We start from the raw sequence: 18359 nt of genomic DNA, 5'->3' as shown, positions 1-18359 counted from the left end.
CAAGCATGAGCTCAGCTGGGGACTTCCCAGTTGTAGTGTGAGCCGTAGAATGATAAGTCAAAAGATATTGACGCATCTCTACTCTCCAATCTTTCCCCAACTGTTGCGCAATCCTCAATCTTTTGAGAAGAGATCTGTTTTGGCGTTCCACCTCACCATTCATCGCGGGCCAAAACGGTATAGTATTGACCAACCTAATCCTGTGTGCTTCGCAAAATTCTCGAAATTCTTCGCAATTCTCATTTAGTTGCGGTCCGTTGTCAACTCTCAAGGTCATTGGCAGGCCATATCTACTAAAAATGATTGCAAGTTCACTTATAGTGTCATTAGCAGTAATTGAGTGCATTTCGCTGACTTCCATAAATCGACTGTAGTAGTCTATTACGACCAGTAAATATTGTCCTTCTGGCAAGGGTCCAAGAAAATCAGCGGCAACGTCAAGCCAAGGCTGCACAGGAAGCTCTTTTCTAATTACTGGTTCTGGTGGGTTTGGAGCAGCAACCAAAGCACAGCCTTTACATTGTCTAACGAACATTTCTACCTGTTGATCCATCTGAGGCCACCATACATTGGTTCTTAAGTGACTCTTCATCATTCGCATACCAGGGTGCCCCTCGTGTGCCAATCTTAAAACATGTTCTCGCAGAATTTTCGGAATTATTACCCTGTCCACTCGAAGAAGTACATCACCGACAATACAAAGCTCATTGGAAATTACTTTGTATGATAAGGGCAAACTATCTTGATCATCATTTTGTATCATTTGAATCAACTCCATGATTTCTCGATCCTTTCTACTTTCTTCTTCGATTCTTTCCCATTTGAGTGCAAAAGACGCCGCTGCAGTTTCAGCTACTTCCGGATACATAATTCCTCATCCGCATCGAAAGGGATGGGCTTTAAAGATCCTAACCGAGACAGTGCATCTGCTACGTTTTGATAACCTGGTATGTGCACAATATGATAATCAAAAGCTTGGAGTCTTAGTACCCACCTCTCAATACGCGCGCAAGGTTTTGATCGTGGAGTAAACAAAAATTCCAAGGCTTTGCAATCCGTGATTAGATCAAACTCTCTGCCATACAAATACATCCGGAAACGCTCTACACTCCATACCAGAGCTAAGGCCTCCTTTTCTGTCTGGCAATATCTTCGTTCCGTGTCTGTCAGTGATTTCGATGCATTGCAAATAATTCGTGATTCTCCTAACGAATTTGTTTGGGTCAAGACAGCGCCCAATCCCGACGGACTTGCATCTGCCATCACAGCTGTGTGGTCTTTAGGATTGAAGAAACCTAGCTTCGTAGCTGCGGCTAGTGCATTTTTGATCGTTTCAAATGATTCATTTTGTGTTTGCCCCCATTCAAATGATACATTCTTCTGTATTAGCTTCCTTAGCGGTTCTGCCATGGTAGCCAGATTTGGGATATACTTGTTCATGTAGTTTGCTAAGCCCATAAAGCTTCTAACTTCAGCTTCTGTAGTTGGCTTCCGAAATGATAACACCGAATCAATTTTAGCTTGAGAAGGACTTATGCCGTTTTGTGAAATGTGATGGCCCAAAAATCCAATTCTGTGACACTAAATTTACATTTCTCCCAGTTCAATTCTACCTGTCGCTCTTTCAGTCTATTCAGTACCTATTTGAAACAAAATTAAACAATGATATTTTGTTCATTTATTTATTTATTTTCATTCTTATTTAAATTCAAAATGTAAACGTTAAATTCAATCAATTTACTCTACCTTCTTCAGATTAATATCATGACATTCCTGCGTCTCCCCTTCGATTATCACGTCGTCTAAGTACCAGTAGCAACCATCACATCCTGACAACATTTCTTCCATCACGCGTTGGAAAATTTCAGGTGCCGTGACCAATCCAAACGGCAGTCGCTTGAAGCGAAAGAGACCCCGGCTTGTAATGAACGTGGTAACGTCCCTCGACTCCTCAGCTAGTTCCACCTGGTGAAATGCTTCCCGTATATCCAACTTGCTCCAAACTTTACCTTTACCAATCCGTGCCAAGTATTCTTCTACCGCAGGCATGGGAAAACGTTCACGCATCACGGCCTCGTTTACTCTTCTTAAATCCAAGCAGACACGGGGTTCGCCGGACGCCTTTCCAACGATAACCAATGGCGATACCCAAGTTGCTGGACCTTTTTTCATTTCTATGATACCGCGTGCCAGGAGCTGATCTAGCTTCTTGCTAACCGCCTCCTCCATGGGAATGGGAACACGACGCAAAGGCTGAAAGATTGGCTTGTACTGCGGATTGATACGAATATGGGCCTGTACTTCAGTAATTTTGGTAAATGGTTTAACCGGAGAATCAACAACGTTTACATCCAGACCAATTTTCAGAACTCCAAGCCGTTTTGCAGTTGAATCTCCCAGCAGGTCCTTCTGTCCGCCCTTAACCACATAAAACTCATCGGTCACTGTTTTTGATCCTATGGTTATTTCCGCGACAAATGATCCTATCACCGACAATGGTTTGTTGCTCCCGTATCCTTTCAATACTTTAGAACATCCCTTTACAGACTTGATGATGTAGGCTTTCTTTTGTTTCATTGTTTCCCAGGTATCCAGCGTAATCAGATTTACGTCTGCACCGGAATCAACCAATAGATCGATAGAAACACCACCGACAATTCCAGGCAATAGATTGGTTTCATTCCCTCCATAGAAAGCATAATAAACTTTCTCCTCTTCAACAGGAGTACTCTCAGGCTTTTCGACCACCGAATTGGTGTTGCCGTCTTTGTTTTCCACGTTGAACACCTTTTGGGCTTTGATGTAAACCTTTCGGCTTTCCGTTTTCGACACGTGGCTTCATAGTGACCCAATCCCTTGCACCGGCGACAGGTACGCCCTCTGGCAGGACAATTAGGCGACTTTGACACATGACCGGATTTACCACACGCAAAGCAAGTTATGTTCATCCAACTTTCCTGTTTGCCTGGAAAATTTTGTGCTGAATTGATTTCGGTTGTTCGGTGTTTTCCTCGGAAAGACATCCGTGTTCCTTGAACTTCGTACACTCTTGTTTCACGCATACTTGATTCCTTCAAGTCCTCAATTGTTGTTCCGTTCCTTCAATGCACGCGGCGATTTCCTCAATCTCAGTGAGATTCCGATCTTTTTTCAAGATACTTCTACGCAGTTCTTCCGAGCGACAATTCTCAACAATTATATCAACAAGATAAATTTCTCGTAAAATATCTGCTACTTCTGCATGATATTTATCAAATCCGCAATTAGCCGCTTGTTGCCGAAGGCGTATCAAATAGTGAGAAAACTTTTCGCCGGTTTCCTGTTTCAATTGACGAAGTTTTCGTCTTTCAATTACATCTTGTTTTCCCGGTTGAAAGTAACCATCCAAAATGTCAATAGCCATATCATAGAATTTCGGTTCCAGAGCTACAACAGGAAATTTGTCGTGATCTGGAAGTCTGCGAAACACTCTTTGGAGTTCTACCCCACCCAAATGAAGTAGTTTAGCTTTCATTATACGTTGATCTGTGATGGAGTAGGCATCAAAATAGCACTCCAGCGAGCCCTTCCATGATTCCCACTCTCGAGATAGCTTCTGTTTTTCGATAGATTCGCACCTGAAGGTCGGAATTGGTCTAGCTTCCTCCATCTGTAAAATTATATTGATTTATTTTTATTTTTTTCCCCACATTACTTATTTGCTACAACAGTGCATTTCAATAATATCAAACGGAAACACAAAACTCTGTACTTTGTGTGCGTGCATTTATTCCAATTGGAATCAATATGTGGTAGTTTTGCAACGGTATTTATATGAATCATGGTATATAAAACATTCAAAATATAATTGAAGAAAATCTTTGGCGAATTCAATCTTTCAAAAAAAACAGCATGTTCTATTTGTTCACTTACCTTTGATGAATAAGTTGACGCAATATTATTTTCAACAATTCTTACGAACTCTTATATATGTAATTTGTCCAAGCCAAGAAAACACATTACAAAGTTACCCATTATCACTTTCAACAAACGAGAATCATTTTAGAAACAATTCATGCTCACCTCTTTTGATCGCTACTGGTCAAAAGATGCACGAATTCACCATAAGAAAAGTTCTCATCGTTATTTTATCCTCACCTCCTTTGATCGCTACTGGTCAAAAGATACACTCATTCAACGAAATCAAAACATTTGTTTTATATCCATCTTCACCTCCTTTGATCGCTCCTGGTCAAAAGATACACTAATTCACCGTAATCAATTCATCTCATCTATGTTTCTCCTCACCTCCTTTGGTCGCTACTGGTATCAAAGGATATACGCAAACATTTTTTTTTTCACCCGGTGCCATTTCTTTCGTATTCCGCTTGCACCTCCTCTAGACGCTACAGGTCTAATGGATACAGTTTCACAACTTCATAGAAACATTGCAATACTTCTTTTTTTTTTACAGCTAGTAAAAGAAATCCAGTATTCAACCCACACAAAGACATTTAATCCACAATGCATACCGCCAACGTTTACTATGACAGCCAGAGTCATCATTATTTCAAACCACTACAATTTTTCTCGTTTCACATTCCTCCCTTTCTTCTACCTTGCTCAACGCTCTCAATCAACAGTCATTTTTTTTCAGAAAGCTCGCCCTCCTGCTCTGTTCGTTGATACAATTACCACAGAAGCTCATGTACGCTGTGGTCCGTTCGACACTTATCTCCACTCACACATGTATTGATCATGAATTTTCAGACTCCATTTTGTGTCCCAATCTACTGCGGAATGTATCGTTTTTCAATTCGACAAACCATTATAATTTCACCTATGATTCACCATGTAACAGTATTCAACATGCAAGTCGATAGTTTCCACTACAAATAATCCTCAGTATCTGCACTACTTTCCATTAGATTTATTGAAATGCACGTCATATCACTATCGGCCATTTTTAACCTCGTGTTCTTTATAGCCAATTCCAATTTTCCAAGAGGAAAATTTTTATCACGCTTACCTTAATTTATTCTCGTCGCCAGGTTGTTAGATCCTGGGGATATTCTCTCAATTTAGTAAAGAACCACAAACACTTTCACTATATTAACTAATTATATTTACTCCGATCGTCACATACAATATTTCACCGACTCGCTACTAACGACCGCGGATCACGTCCGACACGTTTGATAGTCACACACGTTCTGTCTCGCTGATTGTGGTGATGGTTCTCTTCCGATTGGCTGGGTTGCCAGTTGACTGGGATATCTATATATATACATACAGTAGACTGGCGGCTACTAGTTAATGCAGATGATTCGATCCTACACTTCCGAAGGAATTCCTGGAGCAACTTCCGAAGGAATTCCTGGAGGAACTTCCGAAGGAATTCCTGGAGGAACTTCCGAAGGAATTCCTGGAGGAACTTCCGAAGGAATTCCTGGAGGAACTTCCGAAGGAATTCCTGGAGGAACTTCGGTAAAAATTCCTGGAGGAACTTCGAAGGAATTCCTGGAGGAACTTCGAAGGAATTCCTGGAGGAACTTCGAAGGAATTCCTGGAGGAACTTCGAAGGAATTCCTGGAGGAACTTCGAAGGAATTCCTGGAGGAACTTCGAAGAAATTCCTGGGGAAGTTCCGAAGGAATTCCTGGAGGAACTTCGAAGGAATTCCTGGAGGAACTTCCGAAGGAATTCCTGGAGGAACTTCCGAAGGAAATCCTGGAAGAACTTCGAAGGAATTCCTGGAGGAACTTCGAAGGAATTCCGGGAGGAACTTCGAAGGAATTCCTGGAGGAACTTTGGAAGGAATTCCTGGAGGAACTTCCGAAGAATTCCTGGAGGAACTTCGAAGGAATTCCTGGAGGAACTTCCGAAGGAATTCCTGGAGGAACTCCCGAAGGAATTCCTGGAGGAACATCCGAAGGAATTCCTGGAGGAACTTCCGAAGGAATTCCTGGAGGAACTTCCGATGGAATTCCTGGAGGAACTTCCGAAGGAATTCCTGGAGGAACTTCCGAAGGACTTCCTGGAGGAACTTCCGAAGGAATTCCTGGAGGAACTTCCGAAGGAATTCCTGGAGGAACTTCCGAAGGACTTCCTGGAGGAACTTCCGAAGGAATTCCTGGAGGAACTTCCGAAGGAATTCCTGGAGGAACTTCCGAAGAAATTCCTGGAGGAACTTCCGAAGGAATTTCTGGAGGAACTTCCGAAGGAATTCCTGGAGGAACTTCCGAATGAATTCCTGGAGGAACTTCCGAAGGAATTCCTGGAGGAACTTCCGAAGGAATTCCTGGAGGAGCTTCCGAAGGAATTCCTGGAGGAACTTCCGAAGGAATTCCTGGAGGAACTTCCGAAGGAATTCCTGGAGGAACTTCCGAAGGAATTCCTGGAGGAACTTCCGAAGGAATTCCTGGAGGAACTTCCGAAGGAATTCCTGGAGGAACTTCCGAAGGAATTCCTGGAGGAACTTCGGAAGGAATTCCTTTGGAAGTTCCTCCAGGAATTCCTTCGGAAGTTCCTCCAGGAATTCCTTTGGAAGTTCCCCCAGGAATTCCTTCGGAAGTTCCTCCAGGAATTCCTTCGGAAGTTCCTCCAGGAATTCCTTCGGAAGTTCCTCCAGGAATTCATTCGGAAGTTCCTCCAGGAATTCCTTCCGAAGTTCCTCCAGGAATTCCTCCGGAAGTTCCTCCAGGAATTCCTCCGGAAGTTCCTCCAGGAATTCCTCCGGAAGTTCCTCCAGGAATTCCTCCGGAAGTTCCTCCAGCAATTCCTCCGGAAGTTCTTCCAGGAATTCCTCCGGAAGTTCCTCCAGGAATTCCTCCGGAAGTTCCTCCAGGAATTCCTCCGGAAGTTCCTCCAGGAATTCCTCCGAAAGTTCCTCCAAGAATTCTTCCGGAAGTTCCTCCAAGAATTCCTCCGGAAGTTCCTCCAGGAATTCCTCCGGAAGTTCCTCCAGGAATTCCTCTGGAAGTTCCTCCAGGTATTCCTCCGGAAGTTCCTCCAGGTATTCCTCCGGAAGTTCCTCCAGGTATTCCTCCGGAACTTCCTCCAGGAATTCCTTCGGAAGTTCCCCCAGGAATTCCTTCGGAAGTTCCCCCAGGAATTCCTTCGGAAGTTCCTCCAGGAATTCCTTCGGAAGTTCCTCCAGGAATTCCTTCGGAAGTTCCTCCAGGAATTCCTTCGGAAGTTCCTCCAGGAATTCCTTCGGAAGTTCCTCCAGGAATTCCTTCGGAAGTTCCTCCAGGAATTCCTTCGAAGTTCCTCCAGGAATTCCTTCGGAAGTTCCTCCAGGAATTCCTTCGGAAGTTCCTCCAGGAATTCCTTCGGAAGTTCCTCCAGGAATTCTTTCGGAAGTTCCTCCAGGAATTCCTTCGGAAGTTCCCCAGGAATTCCTTCGGAAGTTCCCCAGGAATTCCTTCGGAAGTTCCTCCAGGAATTCCTTCGGAAGTTCCTCCAGGAATTCCTTCGGAAGTTCCTCCAGGAATTCCTTCGGAAGTTCCTCCAAGAATTCCTTCGGAAGTTCCTCCAGGAATTCCTTCGGAAGTTCCTCCAGGAATTCCTTCGGAAGTTCCTCCAGGAATTCCTTCGGAAGTTCCTCCAGGAATTCCTTCGGAAGTTCCTCCAGGAATTCCTTCGGAAGTTCCTCCAGGAATTCCTTCGGAAGTTCCTCCAGGAATTCCTTCGGAAGTTCCTCCAGGAATTCCTTCCAAAGTTCCCCCAGGAATTCCTTCGGAAGTTCCCCCAGGAATTCCTTCGGAAGTTCCCCCAGGAATTCCTTCGGAAGTTCCTCCAGGAATTCCTTCGGAAGTTCCTTCAAGAATTCCTTCGGAAGTTCCTTCAAGAATTCCTTCGGAAGTTCCTTCAAGAATTCATTCGGAAGTTCCTCCAGGAATTCCTTCGGAAGTTCCTCCAGGAATTCCTTCGGAAGTTCCTCCAGGAAGTCCTTCGGAAGTTCCTCCAGGAAGTCCTTCGGAAGTTCCTCCAGGAATTCCTTCGGATGTTTCTCCAGGAATTCCTTCGGATGTTCCTCCAGGAATTCCTTCGGGAGTTCCTCCAGGAATTCCTTCGGGAGTTCCTCCAGGAATTCCTTCGGAAGTTCCTCCAGGAATTCCTTCGGATGTTCCTCCAGGAATTCCTTCCAAAGTTCCTCCAGGAATTCCTTCGGAAGTTCCTCCAGGAATTCCTTCGGAAGTTCCTCCAGGAATTCCTTCGGAAGTTCCTCCAGGAATTCCTTCCAAAGTTCCTCCAGGAATTCCTTCGGAAGTTCCTCCAGGAATTCCTTCGGAAGTTCCTCCAGGAATTTTTTCGGAAGTTCCTCCAGGAATTCCTTCGGAAGTTCCTCCAGGAATTCCTTCGGAAGTTCCTCCAGGAATTCCTTCGGAAGTTCCTCCAGGAATTCCTTCGGAAGTTCCTCCAGGAATTCATTCGGAAGTTCCTCCAGGAATTCCTTCGGAAGTTCCTCCCGGAATTCCTTCGGAAGTTCCTCCAGGAATTCCTTCGGAAGTTCCTCCAGGAATTCCTTCAGAAGTTCTTCCAGGATTTCCTTCGGAAGTTCCTCCAGGAATTCCTTCGGAAGTTCCTCCAGGAATTCCTTCGGAAGTTCCTCCAGGAATTCCTTCGGAAGTTCCTCCAGGAATTCCTTCGGAAGTTCCCCCAGGAATTCCTTCGGAAGTTCCTCCAGGAATTCCTACGGAAGTTCCTCCCGGAATTCCTTCGGAAGTTCCTCCAGGAATTCCTTCGGAAGTTCCTCCAGGAATTCCTTCGGAAGTTCCTCCAGGAATTCCTTCGGAAGTTCCTCCAGGAATTCCTTCGGAAGTTCCTCCAGGAATTCCTTCGGAAGTTCCCTCAGGAATTCCTTCGGAAGTTCCTCCAGGAATTCCTTCGGAAGTTCCTCCAGGAATTCCTTCGGAAGTTCCTCCAGGAATTCCTTCGGAAGTTCCCCCAGGAATTCATTCGGAAGTTCCTCCAGGAATTCCTTCGGAAGTTCCTCCCGGAATTCCTTCGGAAGTTCCTCCAGGAATTCCTTCGGAAGTTCCTCCAGGAATTCCTTCAGAAGTTCTTCCAGGATTTCCTTCGGAAGTTCCTCCAGGAATTCCTTCGGAAGTTCCTCCAGGAATTCCTTCGGAAGTTCCTCCAGGAATTCCTTCGGAAGTTCCTCCAGGAATTCCTTCCAAAGTTCCTCCAGGAATTCCTTCGGAAGTTCCTCCAGGAATTCCTTCGGAAGTTCCTCCAGGAATTCCTTCGGAAGTTCCTCCAGGAATTCCTTCGGAAGTTCCTCCAGGAATTCCTTCGGAAGTTCCTCCAGGAATTCCTTCGGAAGTTCCTCCAGGAATTCCTTCGGAAGTTCCTCCAGGAATTCCTTCCAAAGTTCCTCCAGGAATTCCTTCGGAAGTTCCTCCAGGAATTCCTTCGGAAGTTCCTCCAGGAATTCCTTCGGAAGTTCCCCCAGGAATTCCTTCGGAAGTTCCTCCAGGAATTCCTACGGAAGTTCCTCCCGGAATTCCTTCGGAAGTTCCTCCAGGAATTCCTTCGGAAGTTGCTCCAGGAATTCCTTCGGAAGTTGCTCCAGGAATTCCTTCGGAAGTTCCTCCAGGAATTCCTTCGGAAGTTCCTCCAGGAAGTCCTTCGGAAGTTCCTCCAGGAATTCCTTCGGAAGTTCCTCCAGGAATTCCTTCGGAAGTTCCTCCAGGAATTCCTTCGGAAGTTCCTCCAGAAATTCCTTCGGAAGGAGATATTCCTGGAAAAACTCCTGATGCTCCTCCTGGTATAATTTTTAAATGAAAGAATTTTTTGGCGGATTCCTGATGGAGCAATTCCTGGTTGAATATCTTGACGAATTGGTGGTTAATTTTTTGTAGAATTACTGGTAGGACTTCTGGAAAAAAAAAAATGCTTGAGGAACTCTTGAAGGAATGTCTGGTGGATCTTCTGAAGCGATTTCTGTTGAAAATTCAGAAGTATTTCCTGGTTGAGTTCCAGGGCGATATACTGAAGGAACTCTTGCTGCAATGCCTTGACAAATGATTTCTTCTGGAATTCTGTGAGAATTGCTTTTTTTTAATTTTGAAAGAATTGGACCGGTGGCGAACGGTGAATTGAAAGAGACTACCGGATAGCCTTCGGAAAATACTCGGAGGAAAACTCAGAAATAGTGTGTAGCGCAGACGCGTGAATCACGAGCTATATCAAGTCCACAAAGAAAAAAATATTGTGAATCGTATAAAATAAGACAGACTTTAGTGGGCTAGTCACTAAGTACGAATTTCGGAGAAAAGCAAACAATAGGAAAAACTATATTCAGCAGAGAATCAGATAGTGGCCGGCGACGTCGTGGACGGCCACGAAAATTCTGGCTGCACGTATTGGAATCGAACCTGGAGACCCTAAATGTTCGGGGAAACTGGAGGAACAATACCGACGATTATGGGGCTCTACCTACAATCAGCCAGGCATAGGCGTACCGACGCTGCAGCCAACCAGCTATTCAGGTAGATATTGTGTTCAGTTTGAGAATTCTAAAAAACGGGTCTTCCTAGAATTTCTAGAAAACACACCCAAGTGTTTCGAAAGAATTTCATTGGGAATTCTGGCGGAGCTACTTTTGGAATTTAATTGTAATATTCCCAAAACATCAGCAACAATTATTTTCGTGTAATTATTTCCAGGAATTCCAAGATAATTTTTTCAGGAACTCCTAATATCCTCCAGGAATTCTGAATTCCGAAGCATTCTTAGAAGAGTTGATTCATGTGTTCCGGGAGGGTTCATCCAAGAATTGCTCTAATACTAATTGGCACTTCCACAGTTATTAACTGCAAGGTTTCTAAGCCAAGTTACCATTTCTGCATTCATAACATTCGTAACACGATGATACTTTTGTGCCCAGGAAAGTCGAGAAATTTTCCAACCCGAAATTTTCCTAGACAGGACCGGGAATCAAACCCAGTTACCCTCAGCATGGTCTTGCTTTGTAGCCGCGCACCTTACCGCACGGCTAAGGAGGGCCTAAAAAAGTCTATATAGGTATGTAAATAAAACCAAAATTTGGCAAGGAACTGCCAGACTATTGCACAAAAAGCTTTCAACTCTTTTCTGCTTTACATTATAATAAAATCCTTTATTAAAACAAACGTAAACTAACATGATCAAACCGTTAACACCCCACTTCGCTTTATTACCTCACCGGTTTGTACAATCGGTAGATTCTCTCCCTTATTCGAGCTCATGAGTGCTTTCTTCGGTTCCGAAATGGAGAAGATTCCGTCTGATGAGATGTACCGCGAGATGTATCCATGGTCGTCCTGATGCTCTTCGTGCTTTCCTTCGACATTTCCACCGAGACTGGTTTATCTGGGACTTTGGAGTCATACAAGCATTGCGCCATGGAGCAGTGGCGTAGCCAGGGGGGTGGTTTTGGGCATAAAACCCCCCCCAAAAGACAAAATTTTTAGTAGAAATTTTTTTTTTCGAAAAAAAAAAATGTTCAGAAAACCCCCCCCAGACCAATTTTCTGGCTACGCCACTGCCATGGAGAATTATGGAACGGGCGTTTGTAAATATTCTGCATGGTCGATTACGCCGTAGAAGCCGTCATCAGTTCCTTAGAGGTGATTCCGCTCCCAAAGTGCTGGTGCAGAATCCGGGATTGGCACAGCGGAGTATTCCAGAGATCATCCCATCAGTTGCGGAACACAATAGGTATCTTGATTCGAAACAAAACACACTGACCTTTATCACTTTCACAAATTTGTAGTGGCCATATCACGAAATTGAATACTTGTTACGGAGCTTCGGTAATCAATTTCTTTATATTTCCCAGACAACTAGGAAAAAATCGAAGGAATTCCATTATGCTGCTTTTTCCAGAAATATCGAAACAATTTCTCAAGTATTGCCATCAGCTTGTTTTTCTCCGACATAAATGGATTTCCGTTTAAGGATCTTCATCGAATGAAACCTATTCCACCGATTCGATGCCGTAAAAACCGAAAAAACTTCCTCAACTTCCTTTCGAATAAGGCATTTTATGAGACAGATCGAAACAGCTGTTTTTCTCGTGTTTATCTACTTTGACAATTAGTGGGGGCCCGTTTGTTTGGTAATTTCGCGCCGAACATTCCGATGGGTCCCAACATCAATTCTGCCTGTTTTGCTTTTCGTCTACCAGGGTTTTAGAACATAGTTTTTCATATGATTCTTAAAATGTATCGTTAGATAATTCATACCATTGCATTCTAAGCATGAAATGCTGAAGAAAAAACGAATGAAAAGTAAAACGTTACAAACATTATTTTGTGTTCGGACCTAACGGAATGTTCACGCAGAATCATACCAAAACAAAACATTAGAAGTAAATAAACGGGCCACCACGAAACGTCTCATAAAATGCCTTATTTATCACCGGTTTCTTTTTTTTTTTTTCTTTGAGTTTGTCTGTCGACTGGCTAAGACCAAACGTATAGGTCCATCTCGCCCACTGTTGTGACTGTTGTGTTTATATTGTCGGGTCGCCACCAAACCGGACCGCGCGATTGAGCACTCGCGCTGCGCGGCGAGTCGCGACAATTTGAAATATTTCATTAGTAGTGCGCATCATGCACGCATGGATGTACTATCATGCGCACTAATCAGAAATGAGTTGCGACGTCTGATAAATGCAGATATTTCATTTTATTGAAAACAAGTTTTCGATTTTCTACTGTACACGGAATATTTTGATTTCCTTTTCCGTGTGCTTTTTTCCCATATAGTTTTCTTCGGGTCTGTTGTCTTGTTTCAGATTTGTAGTTTTGCTTCTTTCACAAAGTTTATCACTTGCTTTAAATCACTTTCACAGTTTTCTTCGAGTATCAGCTCTAGTGGTTTCATGTATTCTAGCACTCCGTATTTTATTCTGATTTCGTTGTGTCGAGGGCAGTCATATAGACTGTGATTTAGGTCTTCTATCACTTCGCACCATTCACAAAGTTCGTCGATTTCCCACCCCCAGGTGGCCCGTCTATCTTTCGTCAATGTGTGACTGCTCCTTATTCTGCTGATGACCCTTATTTCGGCTGTGTTAAGTTGTAGATCCTTGAACCAGATCTTTCTTCCAGGGCTATTCATAATGCGTGCGTGTTGTCGTCCCTTTTCGCGTGACTGCTCTTTGTAGTTTCTTACCCAATCTTCCCACACTTCACGATTGCTTAAGATAACTGCATCGTTCAGTCAGGAACTAATAACCGGGACGTGATTGTCCCGAAGAACCGATTAAAAATTCATGCAACCCAGAAGAGCTCACGAGACCAGCACCGCCAGAGGCGCTAGTGTATTTTACTCAAATTGTGGTAAGTTTGTGAGTAAGTGTTTTGTTCAGTGTAGACTTCTGCTGTCAAAGTTTTGTTTACATTCCTCAACGGATGATGTCACGTTACTTCAGTAGTGTTCGGTTATTTTCTTCCGCTGTAATATTTTATTTGCACAAACGTTTGCACAAAGCGGTGGTAAATACCGTAAATAAAAAAACAAACATTAAATAATCAGATACAGGTAAGAATCTAATCAAGAAATGTTGGAATAGAATTTAGCTGTTGTTCGCTGATTGTTTAGACTTAAAATCTACTTTTCAATAACCATAGTTGCGGTTTTTCAGCTAATATGCAACGGCCAGGGGTAAAAATCCACATATGGAAAGCTGCTAAATTGTTGCTTGCTAATCCCATGAAACAATTCCGTTACCTTATCACTAGCAGCAGAACGCCAGCTTACCCGCATCGACAGAATATGAGTTACATATTTACATGAAACGGTCGTGTGTACCCTGAACTGATAGTATTTACTCGAGAAATAGATGCCGGAATGCTTGGTGGAAGCAGCCCTGAAAGAAGTTTGGAATGCTTGATCGTTGCTGGTGTTTCAATAACAGATGACAAAAGCAAGATTATTTTGACGGCTATTTCTGGAACAAGGTGAGTTCAATATTGAATTTTCTGTGACTGAATAAGACTTTAAGTCTTCCACACTTATCTCCAGATATCGATCCGGAAATAAGAAAAGATCATCAAAAAGTATTTTGCTTTCCAATTCATCAAGAATTGCACAGCAGGAGGAGAAAATCATTCAAAGATTTGCTCCGAACAAGTCTAATCTGTATTGGCTATACAGCAACTGTTTGAGCTGAATTTGATCAACATCAAGAAAGTTAGCATCAGCGTCATAGTACCTACTGAGCCATTACGGACGAATATTATTATCTGAACGAGAATTAAGCAAGCGGAAAACGATAAAAAAACACATGGATTCGGGCTCGGAGAATTCGGTTTGGTGAAAAACGAATCACGGAAGAAACCTCGAAAGTCTAATGGCAGTTCTTCTGATATCATGTCTCATAATTTGCTGCTAAATATCTACCCGGGAGAAGTAAACACGCATATCGTTGAGCGAATTGAATTGAAACTTGACAAAACTGCAAAGGAACGGTTGCTGGCAAAAAAGTGCAAACCACAAGGTATTATAATAACTGCTAGAATTTTGCCCTCATGGAACCAGAGTCGAGTGTGCATTTACTGAAGGCTGCGGATAGCGCATTTGAACAGTAAGGATGATGACGTTATTACTATCGATTCATAATCGCCGATGTTAAGAAGGAGAAGGCGGATAAACCTGGGGATAAACAATCAACCTCCAAGGTATTCAATAACCGGTCAGTATGGTGCACAACTTGATTCACCCTATGGTATTAGCCCACCCACACCAGCGTGTATTGAATTTTGTAAAATTGTTTTACAGAGTCTCGTTATTGTCAACAATCCATTATTTGCCTCACACGGACGCGAAGAAGAAGTTGTGACGATTACGCACACTTCTGCTGATTGAATGTTTCACTTCTGAGAATATAGAAACGCCTGTCGGATTCTTTGCCTTATTGGTGGCAGTGGTAAGAAAGCGCATTGTGAGAGCATGCCTGTCTCCTGTATTCGAGAGTGCTGTCCGACTGGTGGCCATCATAGCCGCGGTGCTTTGATGTAATTAACTTGATAGTGTCAATCTCATTCGGGTGACCAATGTTAGTTTGTACCTTTTACTATACTTTTTTTTAAACTTTCTAAAACTTGTTTGGTGGAATGGCTTATATGTATTCCAATAAATTCCAGCATTTGATGACTCTAAAGATTCATATTTCGACAGGAACAGTATAGTATATGGCCTTCTACAGTGTTTCACTGTTAACTGACCGTTAAGTAGAATAACTCATGTCTTACATTTTACACCAACAATAAAATATGTATACAATAGATAAATAAATTAATTCTATATCAATTGTTACATAGAACCAAAATGAACCGAACAACAACATGCAAGCGACACGGTGGCAATTCACATCTGGCTGGTTTGAACCCTCTTAGCAAACCATTGCAAAGCTATCTCAATCAGGCTCCTCCATCGAGTCTTGATCCGTTCAGTGAGGGAGGTCCAAATAGCGAAGTGGGTTGAGGTACTGCTGGTGTTTTGGATACGTGTTGGTTCAGCAGATCCAAATGGCTGTCCAAGCGGGATATTTGAATCGTCAGATCCTCAATCAACCATTGCCACCGGAAACCCTTTTATTGTTGAATCAGTTGCTGAAGTATTTAGTGAGTATTTAGTTTGCTAAAATTTGTTGTTAGTTAGTTACGCATTTCCTAATTTTAGCAATTACATGTCATGCAGAATAATTTACGATGTGAAGGCGCTTCCAATAATCAAATGCCGATTATTTCAAAAATAAAGCAAAAAATCGCTGGATTGGAGAACCACCCAACAAGCAGTCAACATGAAGCACCAACAGCAGCATTTTGGAAAAGCAACTAGGTACCTGACAAATAACGTCGATCGTGAACTGAATGATCTAACTACGTCTCAGAATAAATTATCGGAAATGAAATTAGGTAAAGAACATATCACCATAGCTCTAAAGGCGGTAGTATCGGTACCGGTTCTACTAGTCAACACTGATCAATGGAAGTTGCCAACCATTGACAAGGATGAAGAACACGATTTTACTGATTTTTGTCGTGAATCTAGAACGATGGCAAAATCCACACTTCCCACTTCCCACTACTGAATCAAACATCTAGTGAGTATTCTCGAAGTTATTATCAAGACAATGCAATTCATGAATCCCAAATATATTTTTAGCACCTGGTCCACCTGTCGTGGAGGAATTGAAGGTGGATGACCAGATTTCTCAGTCGATACTGTCAGTGACGATTAGCCTGCTAGACAACATACTTTCACAGATTTGCTTGCTATGCGCTTGAATCTGGAATACCTAGAAAGTTTTGTATGCTATTTTAAATCAATAATCAGTTATATTGCATCAGGGCACTAAAATGTATTAGTATTGCATGTATTTTGCAAATGATAATAAAATTGAGAACCTATACTGTAACGATGATTGTTGGCTGAAATAACATTATTTCTTTACTGAGATCATGAATTTAAATTTATATTAATATTGTAAGAATTTCTTAAAACAAACTTATGAAAATTCATAAGGTTGCTTAATGAAATTAGTAAAGTAAACATAAGATAAACATACACGTTAAGGCTCCCCCAGACCTAAGCAATTTCACTGCCGCGACGGCGACAACTAGTAGCCGCGATTCTATCGTTGGGTCGCTGCAAGCAATGTTCTATTTACACTTCCATATCAACGGCGACAGAATCGCTGTCGCCAAGCGATAGAATCGCGTCGCGGCTGTCGCATCGCGTGTGTTTGGGGGAACCTTTATTTGTTATAGACCTGGTTCATCCAAAGTTCATGCTGGTTCATAAGGCTACTTTATGTTTTTCAAACCGATTCCTTGTGGCTGATTTTAATAAGGTAAACTAATAAGTTTTTTTACGTGAGTGTACTGCAGCAATATCCGTTTCTGAAGCTCCTAAAACTTATCAAAACCAGCTCGTTTCTTTTCTATTGATTATGGGACACAATGAAAACCATTCGGATTACAAAACTAAGAACAAGTTCAAGGAATATTAATTCCGTGAAGAAACGATGACCAAACAGCAGGTTGAAAAAGCCGACTTCTAGCCGTTACATCCGGAAAAAAAGCTGCAATACCGGCGGCATCTGTGATTAGCCTTTGTATTGCTCAAATTGCATCAGATGTCTACGTTTCCGAAGCAATGACCCTTGGAAGTGGGAGTGCATGTTGTTTTCCGTAATCATGCGGTCCTTCGAAGCCCTCCACGACGTCCTTACTGCTAACAGTTGAGGCCCTCATTACAATCATGTTTTCTCAATACACGCTCCATAAGGAACTAGATCGCACAATATGTACGTAGGTTTAGCAGAATTTGATTCAAATCAGTCAAAAATATTTAATCCATCACACTCCATTTGCAGCTAATGAATGCTGGAGCGCAGCCTCGTATGGCCTACGTACATAAGAAATTCTGGTGCTTATGTTCCGGATAGATAAATGTACACGAAATTACCTATATGACAACGCGGGGGCAAGATGAGTTTATTGGTGTGAAAGTTATCCGCCGACCAGGGGGACAAATACGGAAACTGAGATATAAGATGTTTGTTTCCTTGGACGTGAAGTAAAGGCAGCAAGATGTTATGCCGGACTTGGCGAACCTGGGATCGTCAACGATATCGCTGTCGTTGATGTGTGAAACTGGAGTTGTACGGGATAAATGTCGTCGTTTGGAGAAAGCTTTGCGCTTAACAGAGTGGGTCCCAGCAGGTTACCAAAAATCAATGAACTTTGGCACATCTTTCATAATATTTCAATATATACTCAGCGCTTCACAACTAAATGCACATTGTGAAGGTGAACAAACACAAGGACTAACTGTGGACGAATTCTATGTATTATGGCTGAATAAAAGCATGATTCTGCAAGGGAGACATGATACAGGGAGAAATGAAATGCAAAGGCAGATCTTGTTAGTAATGGAAATTGAGCAATTATTTCGAAATAAGTTCATGACATTCTGTGCCACTTAATAATTAAACCGCTTTAAGTGTACATATACGTGGGGCCTCCTTAGCCGTGCGGTAAGATGCGCGGCTACAAAGCAAGACCATCCTGAGGGTGGCTGGGTTCGATTCCCGTTGCCGGTCCAGACAATTTTAGGTTTTCAATTTGTTTCGACTTCCCTCAAAGTATCATCGTGTTAGCCTCATGGTGCAGAAATGGTAACTTGGCTTAGAAACCTCGCAGTTAATAACTGTGGAAGTGCTTAATGAACACTGAAGCTGCGAGGCTGCAATGTCTCCAGTGGGGGATGTAATGTCAATGAAGAAGAAGAAGAAGTGCATACACAAGCATACTAGGAGTTAACATTCTGAAAACAGTATGGTGAGGGGCATCTATAAAACAATAAAGCGGTGAT

At 42.7% G+C, this 18359-nt stretch overlaps 1 long non-coding RNA gene across 3 annotated transcripts; it reads left to right on the top strand.

Moving 5' to 3' along the window:
• Positions 1–13385: 13385 nt before the first annotated feature.
• Positions 13386–16403, top strand: LOC134215482 (uncharacterized). 3 transcript variants are annotated; one of them, XR_009980185.1, is made up of 7 exons: positions 13386–13517; positions 13621–13936; positions 14001–14670; positions 14757–14904; positions 15299–15601; positions 15660–16083; positions 16146–16403. It is a non-coding gene; the product is annotated as an uncharacterized LOC134215482 (long non-coding RNA). The 3 variants fall into 3 exon arrangements; XR_009980184.1 differs by having other exon boundaries at positions 14757–14992; XR_009980183.1 differs by having other exon boundaries at positions 14757–15033.
• Positions 16404–18359: the final 1956 nt, after the last annotated feature.

Source organism: Armigeres subalbatus, chromosome 2, assembly GCF_024139115.2.
Source record: "Armigeres subalbatus isolate Guangzhou_Male chromosome 2, GZ_Asu_2, whole genome shotgun sequence".
Classification (NCBI taxonomy): Eukaryota; Metazoa; Arthropoda; class Insecta; order Diptera; family Culicidae; genus Armigeres; species Armigeres subalbatus.
The sequence above is the reverse complement of the archived record's forward strand: the minus strand, read 5'-3'. Positions and strand labels throughout refer to the sequence as shown.